The sequence below is a fragment of the Schistocerca piceifrons genome, chromosome 8 (genome assembly GCF_021461385.2).
Source record: "Schistocerca piceifrons isolate TAMUIC-IGC-003096 chromosome 8, iqSchPice1.1, whole genome shotgun sequence".
Lineage (NCBI taxonomy): Eukaryota > Metazoa > Arthropoda > Insecta > Orthoptera > Acrididae > Schistocerca > Schistocerca piceifrons.
Genome location: NC_060145.1, coordinates 126,519,849 through 126,539,047, shown reverse-complemented (window position 1 = coordinate 126,539,047; position 19,199 = coordinate 126,519,849).

Sequence of the window (19,199 nt, the reverse complement as noted above, 5' to 3'; positions counted from 1 at the left end):
TGGGCGTTCAGCAGCGCGCTGAACTCGGCATGCTGAGCGTTGACGTTCGAAAGCACGGTCTGTGTGCCGGTAACGCAAGGGTGAACGGCCGTTCCAAGCGGTAGACAGAGACGCAACGGTTGTCAGGACGCAGCGAGGCCTCGGCCGCTCGGCTCAGGGGTTGCAGAGGACTCTGTTATTCGTGGAAGAGCAGATCGCAAATGTGCACTGCTATCAGCAGGCCAGCAAATAGGCCAGCGCTACTGCTGCTGGAGAAAACCAACCATCTGGAGGTTAAGAGGATACGGTGGGCAGAGGCTGTCGTATTGTGAATACGAGAGACTGTAATATTCATTAATCAATAATTCAAGAACAATCCTTAATCGCATTTAGTATTGTTATAATACCGCCAACCGGTTTCAACCCGACGTAGGGGTCGTCATCTGGGCGTTTACACCATTGGTCGACTGCTAGTGACACCACCAGCAGTCGACCAATGGTGTAAACGCCCAGATGACATAGTTTCCTGCCGCTATGTAGACAGGAGTGACACCACCAGCAGTCGACCAATGGTGTAAACGCCAAGATGACGACCCCTACGTCGGGTTGAAACCGGTTGGCGGTATTATAACAATACTAAATGCGATTAAGGACTGCTCTTGAATTATTGATTAATCATACCAATCGCTGCTTCTCTCCACAGCCAAGTTGTCCAAAAAGCTATGTAATATTCATTGGTGGATCAAAAAATTAATAAAATCTGCAGTAGTATAGCTGGCTATAAATGAAAAAATTTAGACTAGTATGTGCGTCTAGACGCTCTCACGACTGACCATTGGTTTTTGAATTATCCAAGATGTAAGATTTACGAAGACCATGAACTTTAGAAATAAATAACTCCTTAACACCGTGGCGATTGTCACAAGCAAGTGTATACACACACAGCGCTTGTGCAGCTCTAGCGATACATAATTACAGATAGCTACACCTAAAATAAAATTTGAATTATAAACTGGAGTTTAATTCCTATGACATAAAGACATAATGTTCACGTAAAATAGCCTGTAAATAAATAAAAGTAGTCGCAGTATGATTTACTAAACTAGGATATCTTCCCATAAATGAGTTTGTATTTGTTTGTAGCACAACAGTCCAGTGGCTGTATTTGACAGTGTCTATATAGCTTGATGCAATGTTCAATCGGATATGTAAGCATGTGCAAAGGAACACAACCTGCTGACGATCTATAGCAAATTGTGAATACATTTCATGATTTAATACAGCTATAGATCCAGCAATGTCTTTTCCTTCGGACTTGCATGCATGTCCGAAGGAACATTCCATCGAAATATACAGACACTGAAACTTCATGGCAATTTAAAACGATCTGACCAAACAGAACGATTGTGGGACCAACTCTGACTTCATTCCAGTTACAATGTACAGGATATCGGGGGTAGACATTTAACGTCTATACTCCGAAAGCCATTTTACGATTGAAACAGGTAAATCAGATCTTTTCCACTTAGTAAAGCTCTCGATGTGAGTATTCTCAGAGAGCGACATCACACGCTGCCTGTAAGTGATGGTAACAAACCTGTGGAAGCGAAACAAGCAATTGTGCACATCCATTCTACTCAATAATTTTGTGTAGCTATAGCTCCTCCTGTGAATGAACCCCAGGGCGCATGGTTGTCTGCTTCCCATTTATTTGAAACTTTTCCTGCTGACTAGAACATGTAGCGTGGTGTGGTACCTGCCAACTTGAGATGGGATGGGAACCGGGCAGAGAGTTTTGACGACATCGATAAGGCACGCCATTTTTCCCATTCGCGCCGGTAAGCTGGTCAGACTCCGTACCGCTGCTCTAAGTAACCCCTCCCCCCACCCCCGACCACCTCCCGGGGAGAGTGCTCTAGCGTCACCGAGTAGAACACCAGTACTCTAACAGTGCTGGTAAGACTAGACGGATGTGTCCTTAAGACACTCCGTCTACATATTGGATTTAGTTATTCGAATGTCCCAATTTGTAATGCTCAACATTTCTCTTTCAGCCTCATGATGTTAGTGCTTATTTATTGCGGTTGCTTCGTTTATAATTATTTCAGCGTGTGTAAATAATTATGATTTTCATGACAGCTATTTATTTAGGTCTGGTCTGCCACCAGGTGAACTGGTGCTGGTCATACTTTTTCTGGACTTCTGGCCTCATCCCAAATTCTTGCAATATTAAATCCGTTTTGTCTCCAGATAAAACGAAAACGAAAAAATGGCTGACATCGAAATAAGTGTCCAAGGAATAGAAAAGCAACTGGAATCACTCAATAGAGGAAAGTCCACTGGACCTGACGGGATACCAATTCGATTCTACACAGAGTACGCGAAAGAACTTGCCCCCCTTCTAACAGCCGTGTACCGCAAGTCTCTAGAGGAACGGAGGGTTCCAAATGATTGGAAAAGAGCACAGGTAGTCCCAGTCTTCAAGAAGGGTCGTCGAGCAGATGCGCAAAACTATAGACCTATATCTCTGACGTCGATCTGTTGTAGAATTTTAGAACATGTTTTTTGCTCGAGTATCATGTCGTTTTTGGAAACACAGAATCTACTATGTAGGAATCAACATGGATTCCGGAAACAGCGATCGTGTGAGACCCAACTCGCTTTATTTGTTCATGAGACCCAGAAAATATTAGATACAGGCTCCCACGTAGATGCTATTTTTCTTGACTTCCGGAAGGCGTTCGATACAGTTCCGCACTGTCGCCTGATAAACAAAGTAAGAGCCTACGAAATATCAGACCAGCTGTGTGGCAGGATTGAAGAGTTTTTAGCAAACAGAACACAGCATGTTGTTATCAATGGAGAGACGTCTACAGACGTTAAAGTAACCTCTGGCGTGACACAGGGGAGTGTTATGGGACCATTGCTTTTCACAATATATATAAATGACCTAGTAGATAGTGTCGGAAGTTCCATGCGGCTTTTCGCGGATGATGCTGTAGTATACAGAGAAGTTGCAGCATTAGAAAATTGTAGCGAAATGCAGGAAGATCTGCAGCGGATAGGCACTTGGTGCAGGGAGTGGCAACTGTCCCTTAACATAGACAAATGTAATGTATTGCGAATACATAGAAAGAAGGATCCTTTATTGTCTGATTATATGATAGCGGAACAAACACTGGTAGCAGTTACTTCTGTAAAATATCTGGGAGTATGCGTGCGGAACGATTTGAAGTGGAATGATCATATAAAATTAATTGTTGGTAAGGCGGTTACCAGGTTGAGATTCATTGGGAGAGTACTTAGAAAATGTAGTCCATCAACAAAGGAGGTGGCTTACAAAACACTCGTTCGACCTATACTTGAGTATTGCTCATCAGTGTGGGATCCGTACCAGATCGGTTTGACGGAGGAGATAGAGAAGATCCAAAGAAGAGCGGCGCGTTTCGTCACAGGGTTATTTGGTAACCGTGATAGCGTTACGGAGATGTTTAATAAACTCAAGTGGCAGACTCTGCAAGAGAGGCGCTTTGCATCGCGGTGTAGATTGCTCGCCAGGTTTCGAGAGGGTGCGTTTCTGGATGAGGTATCGAATATATTGCTTCCCCCTACTTATACCTCCCGAGGAGATCACGAATGTAAAATTAGAGAGATTAGAGCGCGTACGGAGGCTTTCAGACAGTCGTTCTTCCCGCGAACCATACGCGACTGGAACAGGAAAGGGAGGTAATGACAGTGGCACGTAAAGTGCCCTCCGCCACACACCGTTGGGTGGCTTGCGGAGTGTAAATGTAGATGTAGATGTAGATATATTGAACCATGTTGTGGGGTGTTGCAGACTTGTTACTTTGTTCATAAAATTCCCACGTGATGTTGGTTGGTATCTGAACTTCCCGCTCTTCCAGTAAACGAGATGCTGGCTATTTCCGCTTTTGTCTAACGACCCGTGTATTTGTAATTACTAACCGAATTTTGAGGATCTTCGTAGGAGATGAATTTTCTGTCGTCATCGTGTCAACCACGTGCCTCCACGAGTCCTTTAGGCTCGCTTTTGTTCCCAGATTGCGTTGTCAAGTGTTTCTGTCCCCATTTTCGAATTCGGAGTACAGTTAGCGAATATTTATTGCAATGTTGCGAACGGCCCTTTCCTATGCAGAATCCACGTACATTCTTATCTCCCTTGTGAGTGCTTTACTCAGCTAATGCGACTTTCCAAGCTGAGTGAATACCAGTACGTCTTGGTAATTTCTTCCCGTTTGATTATAGTTTCATTTAAAGCATTTTTATAATACCACGCCTGTCCATAAAAGTAAGCTACACTTCCTCTGCCTGGCTCATGACAAACAAGTACGAGTACTTGCTATCTGTGCTGAAGACTGTTGCTTTCTCCTAAGTGTGTAGATGAACAAGTTAGTGAGTGATTCTACTGTGTCCATCCTTTCACAGCCTCCATATTACCTTTGTTTTCTCCGATCTTCTTGTTGTAGTCAACTCGCTAGACATATGTGGCAGCAAGTAATATTTTACCCAACTCTACCCAGAATGTGTCGTTTCTTAATTTCAGTAGTAAACCTCTCCTTGATGCTCAACACCTCCCTCATAACGTGTGCCATTGGAGTTTTCCGTGTATCTCCGCAATGCTCTTGTGAGTATAAACTTACCCGTGACGAAATACGATCTTCATTGAGGCTGGTCAATCTCTTCTATCAACCCAACTTGTTAAGTGTCCCAATGTGATGAGTAAGACTGAAAAATATGTTGAAAAAGTGTTCTGTAAGGCAGTTTTTCCATTTAAGTATTAAGTTTGTAAGTAGGCTGTTTAGGTTTTTGTATTGGTAACGCCACGTAGCGCTCAGTATGAAAATCACTGGCTGTGCAGTGTGCAGTCTGTGGCAAGTTTGCATTGTTGTCTGTCATTGTAGTGTTGGGCAGCTGGATGTTAACAGCGCATAGTGTCGCGCAGTTGGAGGTGAGCCGCCAGCAGTGGTGGATGTGGGGAGAGAAATGGCGGAGTTTTGAAATTTGTAAGACTGGATGTCATGAACTGCTATATATATTATGACTTTTCAACACTAGTAAGGTAAATACATTGTTTGTTCTCTATCAAAATCTTTCATTTGCTAACTATGTCTATCAGTAGTTAGTGCCTTCAGTAGTTTGAATCTTTTATTTAGCTAGCAGTAGTGGCGCTCGCTGTATTGCAGTAGTTCGAGTAACGAAGATATTTGGTGAGGTAAGTGATTTGTGAAAGGTATAGGTTAATGTTAGTCAGGGCCATTCTTTTGCAGGGATTTTTGAAAGTCAGATTGCGTTGCGCTAAAAATATTGTGTGTCAGTTTAAGCACAGTCATGTATAAATTGTTCTAAGGGAACGTTTCATATGTCGACCCTTACCCGAGGATACCTCACTGGAATCTTCTGATTTTTTCTTGTAGTTTGTGCAATTAGTGCAGCCTTTGTTTATTGCTAGCGCGTAATTGTAGAGAGAATTTCCTTTGTAGTTGTAGTTTTTCATTCTTGTACAGTAAAACAGTTGTGGCATGCATGTAGATTTGCACCAAGTATTTCGCAGCTACGCTTGCAATTAACGAGATATTATTTTCAATGTTATGTTAATGTGTTTTCTTGTTTTGCTCTTCCAATAGTGTTTTTCTGTGTTGTCGTGTGAAATATTGTGACAATAATGGCGTGTGAAAAACGTAATACTAGGCTCCAAAGTAAACTGAGAAATGACAGTGAAGATGAAAGCAGTGTGTTAGCGCCGCCGAGTAATGAATTAACTAATGTTCAAAGTAGTAATTTGGTAATTGTGCATAGGGAAATGGAGCGGGCTGCAAATAATGGTGTAGGCAGTGAAACAATTAGTGAACAGGGAAGCATTATCGATCGATCGGTCGGCAACAGCTTGCCTCAGGAATGCGAAATAACAGGACACAATCTTGCAAATACTGTAGATTCAGGTTTTGCGTCTTCGCCGTTTTCTCAAATAAGTCAAGACACATTTTCTGCTTTTCAAAATTCGCATATTGCCGGTTCAAATACATTGCCGAATAGCACTGAGGAACATGTTTCAGACACCAGTGCATTGTTATTACAATTAATGCAACAAATGGGACAAAAGCTTCAAAAGTTAGACACAATGGAACAAAATCTTCAAAAGTTAGACACAATGGAACAACACCAGAGACAAACACAGCAACAGTTAGACACAATGGAACAAAATCAGAGACAAACACAGCAAAAGCTTCAAAAGTTAGACACAATGGAACAAAATCTTCGGAAGTTAGACACCACACATGAACAAACATGTGAAGATTTAACTACTGAGTTACATAACATTGAATTGAAATGTCAAAAAGTCTGTAATGACGTAAAAACACAAATTTGTGAGCATTTTCAACCTATTTTTTCGCGGCATGAAAATGCATTACAGAATCACGAAGCAGCCATAAAAGAACTGCAAACTATTGTTCATGAATATCACGACATCTTGCAAGCTAAAACTGACTCAGTTGCATCTACCGATTCGGTTATGCAACTTGCAAAAACTCAGGAAAACTTAAAGGACACAGTAGATGCGTTTTCAACACAAATGGACACTCTAAAACTTGGTTAAGATAAACACACTGAGGAAATGTGTTCACTATCAGAGAAAGTAGCCGAACTTTCGGATCAGTCCACTAACTTATTTACAAAGGTAGATGATGATCTGAATGACACAAGATCCGTAGCCTTCACTGACACAGAAGATTATGAACAAATTAGAAAATTCAGACAAAATCAAAATCAAATCAATACACAGTACAAAAGAGAAATCCGGGAAGTACAAGATCAGCTGGCACAAGTAATACAAAAATGACATATTTCAGAGGACACTCGTGCCCCAATACGGGAAGAGGGACACAGAAATACGGAACAGCCACAAAATAATAACACGAGGCACTTCGGAAATTATGAAAGAAATTGGCAAAGTACACCGAATTTTGAGATGGAACCGCCGAAACGAAGTAACAATGACCAAATTGCGACTTGCCGACACGATGATTTTGACTATAAGCTGTTCATTACTACACGTAAATTCAAAACATTTAAGAATTCCGGCAACGACATTCATCCACAAGCGTGGCTTCATCAATTCTCTCATTGTTTTCCTCCCAATTGGTCATTAGAGCATAGATTAGAATTTATGTGTGGCTGCTTAGAGAATGAACCAGCTGTAAGAATGCGATCGGTCATTCACGATTGTCACAGTGAAAGAGAATTTTATCATGCCTTCCTCTCAACATATTGGTCTCAAGCCACACAAGACCGAGTAAAACATAGCATCATAATGATGAAGTATTTCGAACAATCTGAATTTTCCAGTCTTGTGAAATATTTTGAAGACATATTGCACAAGAATCAGTACCTGTCAAACCCATACAGCCCCTCAGAACTCATCCGCATTTGCTTAATCAAACTACCTGAACATTTACGACATATTATTTTGGCAGGACGTTGCAAAGACAACATTGAAGCTTTTCAGGGACTGTTACAAGAATTGGAAATTGACACTGACAATCTCGGAACGCGAAAACAGGAGCACAACAATTACAGGTCACATCCGTCACAATTCCGCAATGACAGAAATAATAACTGCACACGACAAGGCTATTCTTACAACATAAATCGTGATCAAAACAGACACCACCCGTATGACAACCTTTGGCAGAGTAATAGTTACAGAGAAAGATCGCATTTCCGTAGTAAAGAGTATGACAGAGACAATCATAGAAACAGACAATATGGCAACCAAAACAATTATTTTCAAGGGAGACAGAATAACTTCAGACGCAATGGTCCACCATGCAGTGATAATTCAGGGAGAAATTCTCCACCACTCAACCGACAAGAAAGAAACTACAGGAGCTACCGACATGACGACAGACGATATAATCATAACGACAAACCTGAATTTCATCAGAACTGGCGGGATTCAAACAGGGCGGGGCCCTCTCAACAAGGTGAATTTGTAGAAGTTAGATCTCCAAATCCCAATAACGATGCGCGCTAACAAAGAGACAATGACTCGCACCGCAGGCAGCCACATGCATCGGCTGGCTCAGAGAAAAATAACATAGACGCTCACCTTGAGAATAATTTGAGGATTCCTTACCGACATATACCGCATGATAATTGCGTTCAAGTTGAAACTCTGCATACTAGGAAGAGTAAAGTATTGCACCACATTTCACATGTAAAACCGTTTATTGAAAGATAATCTGCTTTTTAACTTTGTCTTTGCCATATAACTTTTCACTTTACATTACTAGTATGCTTTGTCAGACTTAGAATCTGTTAACATACAATAATGTTTGAAGTTAAATATCCAGTCAGGAACCAAGAGAACTTATTTAAACAGAAATTACGAATGCTTTGTTATAGTGAACAGAAGACACCGTGTTATTGTGTGTGTACATTCTTACTTGTTAATTCCGCGATTACGTAACGACTATAAGGCTTACATACTTAGAACATATACTGCTAATGAGATTTTAATGCAACATTTTGGTTTAGTTGAAAAGACATTCTTTATTTGAAGTACTATCTGTGAGATTAAAGATGACTTAGCATTTGGTTTCTTTGACAGCTACACGATTATATCACGACGCTACTAATGTGTGACACAATTGACATTGTTGCTTTTGCGGTGTATCTGTTTTATATCTGCACAGTTTTTATGTATTATTCTGGAAAGTAAAACATGTTTTAGTAGTAACTTTTGTGGTATAGCTACAATGAGACCGCCTTTTCCATAGCACAACAATAAGTTACAGTACAGTACTTTCTTCATCACGGCAATAAGCATAATAACTACGATATCTATATGCAAAGCATTTCACTTTTATGATGAGGTGAGTACATTGACTTCAGCAAAACTTTGCTTATAGAGGACAATAACTACGACACTTCCACAGAATTATCTTACAGCAAGACGCACATGTAGCACTACAGGACATGCATTTGAGTGATTAATTTTGTACTTAAACCATTTATTTTTCAAGATTTTTGAATTACAAAGAAAGTTTTCTGTGACACATTTCATTCCATTGCTGTAATCTGTAACACCTGAGGGTATAATTACATTAATCCTCACGGGGGTACACACTTACTTTGTGTACCATGTGTCTGGCAAACACAAGGAGCCCTACCTAATATGGTATTTGCTTATACAACTTTACACATCGGTACCATATTTCTCTAACACATAAATTACACAGCTATCTGATCATTTAACTGAGAGAGACAAACATTTTTTTTATTACATGAGTGACAGATGTTTACGCAATCACACAGCTGGATAACTTCACACTTATGAAATTGTATTTTGTCTGTACTGTGTGAACCCTTCATATTTTTCGGAACCATAGTGATATTATGAGAGCTTTGAATGATGTATTTGGTATGTGATCATCATTTTTAAAGTACGTTTGAGGTAGCTGACACTATTGAAATGAGCAGAGAATTTTTTTTAGGTCTTGAAATTATTGAAAGAAGCTGCGACGATTTTGAGATGTGATTGATCTGTTATGATGTTATTATTACAATGACGATGTGTATTATGCTGTTGAGGTATATTTATGATCAATAAGCTGATGCTATATGAGGAATTTGATTATGATACGTATTTCTTATGATGAAATATTGAAGAAGTGTCGACGAATATGTATATGTATAATAAGGTAAGGAATAACGAGTAGGGGTTAGGGACTCTGATTTGTGGAAAAGGATGTTGGAAACCAAGAATTGTACTTTAAGAATTATGAAATGTATGTATATGCGTAAATGTATCACAACGCCGACGAAAATTTTCTGGACACTGTTATATTTATAGGATTTTATTTTCTACACATTTGTAACGCAAATGTGAAAATATTTTTATATGAGACTGTCACTGTAGCGGAAGCTGCTGTCGTAAATATTTCAGAAAGAAAGGTAAGTGACCTTGATGTAATGCGTTTTGGGCGCCCAACTGAGAGATAGTCGTCTGACAAAAGAAAGCAATTAGGTGGAGAAAAAAAAGAGGCCATTATCCTCGCCATTGACATTTCTTTGTCAAAAGCATCGCAAATACGACACGCTCAAACTTGAAAACATATGATTACACTGTGGAGCTCTTAATTTATGATATTTACTAAAATGCCTAATGAAATGATGAGAAACATTTTACATCTATTGTCTTTGCAGTTGAGGGATTGCTCATTTTGTTTAATATCTAGTTTCTAGCTGCACTGCAGCATTGGTTAAAATAAAATTTTATAGATGTACTAATATAAATATTTTATGCCTACAGATCCAGTAAATAATAACTTTATAATCTACTTAAAAAAACGAGGAAGCACAAAAATACAATTCCCTTCACAGGAATTGGATACATAATTTTTATCAATGACTGGGTAACTTATTTAGTAGTGTAAGTTAAGGTGATGCATCACTCTAGTATTAAGATGTGACATAGGTATTAAACATGGCCATTTTTACTGTAACATTTTTTCTGCTTGAGCTTTGTCATGTTTAGATATATGTTATTGCATTTGCTGCTGCTGTTTGCCACTGAATTTGACTTTGTATTACTCTGTTAAGTCAGTTTTACTATGGATTTATTTTTCTTGTTTGCTGCACATTGCCTTATATTAGTTGTAATATTGCATTTGCTTTGTTAATTTATGCTGCTTGCTTTGCCAATTTGCATTTTATGTCATTGCTGTTTGTGTTAATTGTTTTGTACTGCTGCATTGCCTCATGCCTTAGTATATATATCTTAGCTCAGTAGATTTAAGTTAGCTTAAGAGGGGGTAGACTACATAAGAAGCTAGCTATGGATAATAGGGAAAGAATGCATTGAGAAGTTATATGAAAAATATTTGGGCCAAAATGAGTATTGTACACTGAGAAATAATTATTTTGAAAGAAATATGAATAGAATACAGAAAGCAGGTATAGATACGACTTTTTGGGAGTAATGATGAATTAAGGGAGATCTCCAAGAAGTAAAGAAAGTTTTGTTTGCAAAATACGGCAGTAAAACAAACCCTGTACTTTCCTTTTGTATTATTCCGCTATATATTTGTGTACCCTTGTGTATTTGTGTTCATCCTGTCGTTATGTGTTTATCTGATACGATTTATGTTGTAGAATTTCTCTAATACTCAGCTACATTCACTATGATGAAGAATACTGTTATCCTCAAATATAATTTGCATTAATAATACGTTATTTACTATGTAAAGATGTTTACACATTATTTATCTGTTCTGTTTTGTTGCTCATGTGTGAAGTTGATGTTTCAAAAGTTATTCTGATCTTTTATGTATGTACTTATAATTCCTGAAACACTGATGTATATGTTATTTCGATTCTTTTGTAATGCCTGTATTACTACAAGTTTTATCTGTATTATTATGTTTTTAATGATGTTTTCAGTATCTTTGTAATTGTATTCTCATGTTATAAAATTGTAATGAACACCAGTTCAGCAAATTAAGTAACTTGTATGTTACATTTCACTGCACACGTTTCTGTTGGTCATAATATGTGCACAGTATGTGAGAAGTTCGGACTATTAGTGCTTGCACGTGTGTTAATAATTCAGCAAGGGACTCTTTAACAGCATTGCTGGTTCTAAGGACATTTCAAAAAAAATTTTTGTGAGTGCACAAGTGGTGGTTCATGAACTTGCTATATTCTCCAAAAGACGCTTCGATGGTGATTGTGCACCTGCACAGTCGCAGCAGTTGGCTGCTGGCCGTCTCTACAAGGACTACAATGGGTCTGCATCTTTGATGACTCACCAATACCATTATTTCTACAAGGACTGCACTGGGTCTGCACCTTTGATGACTCACCAACCTACCTACCAATATTCTTCAAAACTTCGACTATGGTGGGTTTGCTCTGTTGTGGCCCATTACCTGTCTGCATGTGAAGAGTCAGCCCTGTCTTTCTGTTGGAAGGACATCACTACTTCTTCAAGACTGCACGGAAATCCACTACTCCCATGTGCATTTTCTTTTACTGCTTAGACTTTGAGAAAAACCCTGCTGTTTTACTGTGATGAACGATCACGACTGTCTTTATGGACTGCGATAAAATTTTAGATTTGACCAAAATTGTATCAGTAAGTGTGTGCATTTGATTTCTTTGTTATTGTAATTATGAAAAATTTTTTCAAGTCTGTATTGGCCACTGCCCAAAACACTTTGTAAAATTTTTTTGTGGGGAGCATGGGAGCTATGTAAGTAGGCTGTTTAGGTTTTTATATTGGTAACGCCACGTAGCGCTCTGTATGAAAATCACTGGCTGTGCTGTGTGCAGTCTGTGGCTAGTTTGCATTGTTGTCTGCCATTGTAGCGTTGGGCAGCTGGATGTTAACAGCGCATAGCGCCGCGCAGTTGGAGGTGAGCCGCCAGCAGTGGTGGATGTGGGGAGACAAATGGTGGAGTTTTGAAATCTGTAAGACTGGATGTCGAACACTAGTAAGGTAAATACATTGGTTGTTCTCTATCAAAATCTTTCATTTGCTAACTATGCCTATCAGTAGTTAGTGCCTTCAGTAGTTTGAATCTTTTATTTAGCTGGCAGTAGTGGCGCTCGCTGTATTGCAGTAGTTCGAGTAACGAAGATTTTTGGTGAGGTAAGTGATTTGTGAAAGGTATAGGTTAATGTTAGTCAGGGCCATTCTTTTGTAGGGATTTTTGAAAGTCAGATTGCGTTGCGCTAAAAATATTGTGTGTCAGTTTAGTGTTGGTCAGAATAGGTAAAGAGCGAAATGTCTGAGTGCGTTCAGTTCTGCTCAGCTGTTTGAAAATCAAATAATGTAAGAGGTTTATCAGGACAGTAATTAATTAAATTTTCTAAGGGGACGTTTCACGTTTCCCAATAAATCTCATCTGCTTTTCCTATAATTAGTTTTATGTTGTCATTTCACTTTAAGTCTCTCCACACAGTTACTCCTAAGTGGTTGATGGTAGTTACTGCTTGGTTCAAATGGCTCTGAGCACTATGGGACTTAACAGCTGAGGTCATCAGTCCCCTAGATTTAGAACTACTTAAACCTAACTAACCTAAGGGCATCACACACATCCATGCCCGAGGCAGGATTCGAACCTGCGACCGTAACACTCGCGCCGTTCCAGACTGAAGCACCTAGAACCGCTCGGCCACAAATAGTTACTGTTTCTAGTGATTTGCATCCAAAAGCGTCGTCGACGATTTACGGACAACACATTATATTTATAAACCTGAAACTGTCAATTCGTCCACTGATCATTGACACTCTGGAGGTTTCCCTACAGTTTTCTAGTCTTCTCGCATTCCTGCCTTCTTACAGACATCAATATCGTCTGCGAAAGTCTGGGACTCCAACTAGATCACTTGATATACGCCGCATTTTTTTCTTCAACAATTCTTTATTGAACATAATGAGAATTACACAAACGAAAGAATGGTCTTTTATCTACGCACCCTATTTTTTCACGTAATCTCCATCCCGTTCTATGGCCTTCCTCCAGCGCGAAACAAGGGCGTATATGTCCTGTCGATACCTATCCTTGCCGGCTGGAGTGACCGAGCGGTTCTAGGCGCTACAGTCTGGAACTGCGCGACCGCTACGGTCGCAGATTTGAATCCTGCCTCGGGCATGGATGTGTGTGATGTCCTTAGGTTGGTTAGGTTTAAGTAGTTCTAAGTTCTAGGGGACAGATAACCTTAGAATTTAAGTCCCATAGTGCTCAGAGCCATTTTGAACTATTTGATACCTACCCCTATCCTGGTGGCGGAGCCAGTGCTTCACTGGGTGAATCATCTTTTCATCGTTCTCAAAATGTCTTCCACGAATGGCATCTTTTGATGGTCCAAACAATTGGAAGTGCGAGGGAGCTATGTCAGGTGGATGGTCCCCCGACCACTGCAAGTCGTGGAGCTGTGCCGAACCGACTTCTGATGACCTCATCCTCCGTGGCCAGCGACTAACTGTATTTCTGCCAACAGCAGATGCTCCATAGACTTTGCACAAGCGTTTGTGAATATTGTCCACTGTTTCTTTCTCTGCAGTGAGAATTTGAATGACGGCGCGTTGCTTGCAAAGTACATCACCTACAGACGCCAATTTGAAATTGTCCTGCAGCTACGCTATCTGTCGGAAGTGACGGAAACTTGGTGCACTCACTCAGGAAACTTCAGATAATACATACGTAACATTTCGCATTCGTAGCATTGTTTTCGGCTGAGAAAAGAAATGCGCTGCCTTACTTTCTGGCCAACCCTCGTATGTATATATGAAGGGCTTACTTCAATAGTGGTACAAGTCCATTACCTCCACTTTTCTGCCTATAATGCTTCTGAAATTAATGATCTAAACAAACAGAAAGCAAGATCATCTCCAGCAAGAAGCCATATGCTTGAATATTTCTGGTATCTCAACTGCAGATTTTTCAGCGCTCATTTTACTTTAGGACTCTGTATTTCACAATGAACAAAAATGGACTTGTACCACTATTGAAATAAGCCCTTCATATAATTTCTAAAACAATCGTCATAACTATTAATACATTTATTCCACTGTAGGACATGGTGGCCAATGCCTTCATGGAAAAAAGTTACTTACAGAACCATGATTGTACCCAGACATGCACCACTTCATCCGAAGGAAATAACCGCGAATGTCTTCCTTCAAGGCTCGAAACTAATCAAACTGCATGGTAAGAGAGTGGTACTATATAGAGAATGGATAAGGGCTTCCCAGCCAAACTTCTTGCAGCATAGCCACAACCATTTTTTCCAGAAGGCATTGACTACCTTGTCTTATTGTCTTACAGTGGGACAAATATATTAATGGTTATGGCAATTACTTTTGAATTAAAAAACAGTTTACTTACATTTTACTATCTGTCTCGTTTTCATTTGACTGCCCCTTATACACAAGGTATAAAAGAATGATGCATTGGCGCAGGAGGTATAAAAGGGCAATGTATTGGCGGAGCTGTCATTTGTGCTCAGGGGATTCTTGTGAAAAGGTTTCTTACATGATTATGATCGCACGACAGGAATTAAAAGACTTTGAACGCGGCACGGTATGTGGAACTAGGCGCATGGTGTATTCCATTTTGGAAATCGTTAGCGATTTCAATATCCTGAGACCCAAGATTTCAAGAGTGTGCCGAGAATACCAAATTTCAGGTATTACGACTCACAACGGAAAATGCAGTGACCGACAGCCTTCATTTTGCGACCGAGTGCAGCGGGATTTGCGTAGAGTTGTCATTGGTAAAAGACAAGCAGCACTGCGTGAAATAACCGCAGAAATCAATGTGGAAAGAACGGCGAACGTATCCATTAGAGCAGTGCGGCAAAATTTGGCGTTAATGGGTTATGGCTGAAGACGACAGATGCGAATGCTTTTGCTAATTGCACGCGATCGCTTGCAGTGTCTAGCCTTGGCTCGTGACCACATCGGTTGTACCCTAGACGGCTGGAAAACCGTCGCCTGATCAGATGAGTCCCAATTTCAGTTGGTAAGAGCTGATGATAGGGATCGAGAGTGGGGCAGACTCTACGAAACCATGGACCCAAGTTGCCAAACAAGACACTGTGCAAGCTGATGATGGCTCCATAATATTGTGGGCTCTGTTTACATGGAATGGACTGAGTTCTCCGGTCCAACTGAAACCATCATTGACTGGAAATGGTTATGTTTGGCTACTTGGAGACCATCTGCAGCCATTCATAGACTTCATGTTCCCAAACAGCAATGGAATTTTTATGGATAATAATGCACCATGTCTCCGGACCACAGTTATTTTTGATTGGTATGAAGAACATTCTGGACATTTCGAGCGAATGATTTGGCCACTCAGATCGTCTGACATGCATCGCATCGAACGCTTATGGGACACAACCGATAGGTAAGTACGTGCACAAAATCGTACACCGGCAACACTTTCGCAGTTATACACGGCTATAGAGGTGTCGTAGCTTAAAATTTCTGCAGGAAGCTTCCGACAACTTGCTGAATCAATGCAGATTGGGCTGCCGCACTATGTCGGGCAACAGGGGGTCCGATACGAAACTAGGAGATATCCCATGGCTTTTGTCACCCCTATATTAACAATGGTATTACACTTTCTTCAGGTACTCCATAAATTACTTTACATGCTACACTACGTGGGTAGAAGTATCTGGATAACAGTGTACATTAGTCCAGCCTCAACTTTATTCCAGCTTGGGTTCTGCTTGGGACACTTTCAACGAGGTGTCTGAGTATCTGTGATGGAATGGCGGCCCATTCTTCCTCAAGTGTGGAAACCTGAGGTGGAAGTAATGCTGCACGCTGGAGTCCAAACCGAAGTCCACTTTCCCGGCTCAGTAGAGTTCCGTTGTGCTGCAGTCACCTACTGCAGTGGCAACTCTGCAGACAGAATAGCAATGCGGGTTGCAGACTCCACTGCCAAGTCTAGCCGACGCAAGAGTGTTCACAAACAAGAACCGCAGTTGACAACAAACACGGACCAACGTCCCTCACAGGGCATCAGCCAGCAGCAGAGGAAGGGGCCGCGGCGATCAACGAACTATTTCCGGGGGATCACGTGTGCATATAGTCCCGGAAATATTGTTCGGCCCGGGGCTAGATAAGCCGGCGCAAGGCCGTCGCTTACATCGTGTTAGGGTATCTACCACCTGCTAGCAGCCGGCTTCGAAGTGGGAGAGTGGTATGGGTACTGAGTCGAAGGGAACTCTGATTATAGGAATTAGTTGTTATTTAAAAGTTTCAGGAACTACTGCAACCAATCGCCGTTTTTTCTTCAATTTTTATTTATTCTTGACCAGTTTCTAATCACCTAGCGATTCATCATCAGATGATACAATTTAGTTTGAAGTATTGTCGGGGTCGTGCATCAATGGTAAATACAGAGACGAAAAAGTGAGCACTGTATGTGGGAAGAATATTAAAACTGTAAGGTTAATTTGATGGTATTGCTCACTGTTTTTATTCTTGAGGCATGCACTGGTCTGGAAAATACAATGTACGCTTGCCAGTATCCTAAAATATCAAATGAAACAGGCACCTTTCCACTGATGGCGACTCTCACATACTTTACAAAATATAAACAAACCAAAGAGTGTGGCTGTTGTTGTCTCCAAAGAGTTTTGTGGAGGCAGAGATTTTCTTTGCTCATTTTTCGTTTTGCGTGACATTCGTAATAAAATGTATATTTATTACATTACTTTCTTTATAAAAATTATTATTATGTTTTTACATTGCAAAATTTTCTTACGCTATTTACAAAATGTACAACAAAGTGTTTAGGGCAATATTTCTGGTAGTGAAGTTATGTTTGGCATGTTTCTCATTGCTCAATAAACGGGATAGTATACATATTGGGGGGGGGAGAGGGGAAAGGTGGGAGGAGGGAGGGAGGGGTGGGAGACGGGAAGGGCGAGAGAGAGAGAGAGAGAGATAGAGACAGAGAGAGAGGGATGGGAGGGAGGGAGAATGTGTGTAAAAAAGGGGTAGAGAGGATGGTGAAACTTTCTGGCAGATTAAAACTGTGTGCCAGACCGAGACTCGAACTCGGAACCTTCGCCTTTCGCGGGCAAGTGCTCTACCAACTGAGCTACCCAAGCACGACTCACGCCCCCTCCTCACAGCTTTACTTCTGCCAGTACCTCGTCTCCTACCTTCCAAACTTTACAGAAGCTCTCCTGCGAGGTAGTGAAGTTATGTTTGGCATGTTTCTCATTGCTCAATAAACGGGATAGTATACATATGGGGAGGGGAGAGGGGAAAAGTGGGAGGAGGGAGGGAGGGGTGGGAGACGGGAAGGGCGAGAGAGAGAGAGAGAGATAGAGAGAGAGAGAGGGATGGGAGGGAGGGAGAATGTGTGTAAAAAAGGGGTAGAGAGGATGGTGAAACTTTCTGGCAGATTAAAACTGTGTGCCAGACCGAGACTCGAACTCGGAACCTTCGCCTTTCGCGGGCAAGTGCTCTACCAACTGAGCTACCCAAGCACGACTCACGCCCCCTCCTCACAGCTTTACTTCTGCCAGTACCTCGTCTCCTACCTTCCAAACTTTACAGAAGCTCTCCTGCGAGGTAGGAGACGAGGTACTGGCAGAAGTAAAGCTGTGAGGACGCGGCGTGAGTCGTGTTTGGGTAGCTCAGTTGGTAGAGCACTTGCCCGCGAAAGGCAAAGGTCCCGAGTTCGAGTCTCGGTCCGGCACACAGTTTTAATCTGCCAGAAAGTTTCATATCAGCGCACACTCCGCTGCAGAGTGAAAATCTGATTCTAGAGAGGATGGTGTTTACGTGTGGCATGAGCTGGGGAATGGGTGTGGGAGTGGATGATTACAGTATTTATTAGTTTTTCAAATTTAAGGATTCTTTAAAATTTGGGAAGAATGGGTTGTTTGCTAAATCAGTTTGTCCATTTAAGATGGTGTGGGGTGTTTAAATGTTAAGTATAAAAATTACTAATTGTTCCAAGAGGCCCATTTTTAATCCTTTGTCTACAGTGTGCAGAATGTGGAGATTGGTTTTTATGTCTGTGATTGAATGACTATTCTGGGCTAGATGGGCTGCAAAAGTGTATTTATTTAAATTTTTTAAACGGAGTGCGCCAGTGTACTCTTTGTGTCGGATTTCAAAATTTCTTCCTGTCTGTCCTACTTAGTAGTAAGAATAGCTGTCACAACTTAATTTTTATGTACCTGATTTGTGATATAGTGGGCTGGCTGTTTTAAACGTTGTGAATTATTTTGTTTTGTATTTTGTTGTTTGTGTGGAAGCTGATTTTGACTTTGTGTGGTTTAAATAGTTTTGCAAGTTGATATGATACATTGCCAAGGAAAGGTATACAGACATATTTAGTTTCTTATGGTACTGAGGAAAGGTTAGTTGATGGTTTTTGCTTAGTTTTCATTTTTGCATCTAGTTTGTGGACTATGGTTGGGTCATATGCATTATTGTGGGCTATTGTTTTTAAAATGTTTAGTTCCTTGGTTTTTACAGCAGCTTCAGCATGAATTTTGTCTACACAGTTGAGTGCTGATCTGAAAAATGCTAGTTTATGCTGATATGGGTGGCATGATATATTGCTTATAACAACATCTGTTGTAGTGGGTTTCCTGTAAATTTTGAATTTGTGTTTGGTGTTGTGACATGTTATGTTTAAGTCAAGATAATT